This window comes from Oryx dammah, unplaced genomic scaffold (assembly GCF_014754425.2).
Source record: "Oryx dammah isolate SB20612 unplaced genomic scaffold, SCBI_Odam_1.1 HiC_scaffold_26, whole genome shotgun sequence".
NCBI lineage: Eukaryota > Metazoa > Chordata > Mammalia > Artiodactyla > Bovidae > Oryx > Oryx dammah.
The window spans coordinates 29,611,555-29,613,628 of record NW_024070210.1 but is presented as its reverse complement, the minus strand read 5'-3'; the positions used below and the strand labels follow the sequence as shown (position 1 = coordinate 29,613,628).

Genomic DNA, 2,074 nt, shown 5'->3' with positions numbered 1-2,074 from the left:
AATATGATTTGAAAACCATAATTTTCTATATAATGTAAGTCATAATGATCATTGTTAGTATTATGTACCAGGGTAAGGGGACTCCCCACAGGTTGGAGTGCTCTGGGGAACAGAAGTGCTGGTTATCTGGATGTTCTCCAGCTTTTAATCATCTGGAAACCCATCTACTAGGGAATTGTCTTTCCGATTGCATTGGTTCTTCATTGAATGGAACATATTAGACCAAGAGTTAGCAAACTGTTTTCTCTGAAGGGCCAGAGAGTAGATATTTTAGGCTTTATCTGGGCCATATAGTCTCTGTCATTACTGTTCAACTTTGCCATTATAGTGTGAGGGCAGCCACAGGCAACAGATGTGGCCATGTTCCAGTAAACCTTTACTGTGGACATTGAAATTTGAATTTCATATAATTTTTTTATTATTTCAAACAGAATTTTTCCCTCTTTTTTTTTTTATTGGGGGATAATTATTTTAAGTATTGTGTTGGCCTCTGCCACACATCGACATGAATCAGTCACAAGTATACATATGTAAAAATATGGACCGTTTCATGAATTGGCATGTCATCCTTGTGCAGGGGCCATGCTAATCTCTGTATCATTCCAATTTTAGTGTGTGTGCTGCCAAAGCGAGCACTCACATGATTTTAACATCACAGAACAGTATTCACAAAACAGTATTCTTTTGACTTTAAAAATCACTTAAGACTACAAAAACATTTCTAGGCTCAAGGGCTGTAGTTTACAGCCTTTATCAAGGGGTGAGTTAGATTATCAAGGGGTGTTTTTTTTTGTTTTTTGTTTTTTATTTTTTCATGGAAATGCATTTCGGACAACTTGTGTCGGAGTCACTGAGGAGGAGAATGCTATTAAAGGTACAGCTTCCTGGTCCCCACAACAGACCCACTGAACCAGACTGTGAGGGAAACCACCCGGGCCCCTGCAGTTTTAGCAGATTCTCCCAGGTGACTGTGAAATACATTAAGTGTAGAGAGCCATTTTAGCTAAAAGGAAACCAAGAGTGTTGGTAGAGAAGTTTTCAATTTTGGCAAGAAAATGAGGTCAACTGACAAAAACAAATGTTTCCTACCCAGGCAGGTTCTTTTGGGATATTTTAAAAGTCACTTGGGTTCTCCTATTTATGAGTTTCTTTTGGTCTTACTCAGACCCCCAGTGCTGTGTTTTCCAAAGAGAATGAGCAAGCATCGGAGCCCTGCTCAGATCATATTGATTTTTGTTCTGAGTCCACCTCCCTATTTTTCTTCCTAGCTAAACGAACTCCAGTTTTGTTCTGGCATTCAGCCTTAAGGAAGGGGACCCTTTTGCAATAATGTTTATCCCTTTTGCTAGATGTTTATCTTCAAGATGGCTCTTTAGGGAAAAGAAAAACCCTGTATCATGTTTGCCAATTCCTCTGGTGTAAATATGCCCACCACGGACAGTCTCAGGCTACCAACAGGAGATCACCAAATGGAGGGTGTGGGGAGAGACATGTGCTGTCAGCTCTTTTGAGCTGATATGAGCTGCCCTGTGGCCACCCAGGGACCACGGGTCAAAGTCAATCATGGTGATCCCATCTCTCTGTAGTAATTGGCTTGTGACCAAAAAATATTCCAGGGCAGGGCTGAGTGCTGTAAGAAAAGTTTTCTTTATCAATAAAGGAAGGGGTTGCTTCTCTTATTTCACTGCAGTAATTCATACTCCACTGCAGTTAGTACTGACAGGCATCTTGTGGTCATGAAGGTAGCTGGCCTGAGGACAACTCATACATCGTGGATTTTAGAACAGGGAAGGGACTCATGTCCTTGGTGATGTGATGAAGCTGCTGAAAGCACTGTGTTTCAGGACTTCTAGTTCTGTGCATTCCAAAATATTCCAGGTTGTTGAATCTCTGTGGGCTGCGATTTCTGTTACTAGCAGTAGAAAGCTTCCTAACTGATGTATCGTCTCTGCACTGACCACTCGGCAACTCAGCAGAGAAGACACCTGAGTTATTACTCAGCCTGTAGCACCGCACCAGGGGTGACTGCGGAGCAGAACCTCAAGGACTCAGAGGCATTGGAGCTCCAAGTCAG

General features: G+C 41.9%; 1 non-coding gene across 1 annotated transcript; it reads right to left on the bottom strand.

The window, feature by feature from the left end:
* Window positions 1-532: 532 nt before the first annotated feature.
* Window positions 533-636, bottom strand: LOC120853822. The gene has a single exon (XR_005718874.1). It is a non-coding gene; the product is annotated as a U6 spliceosomal RNA (small nuclear RNA).
* Window positions 637-2,074: the final 1,438 nt, after the last annotated feature.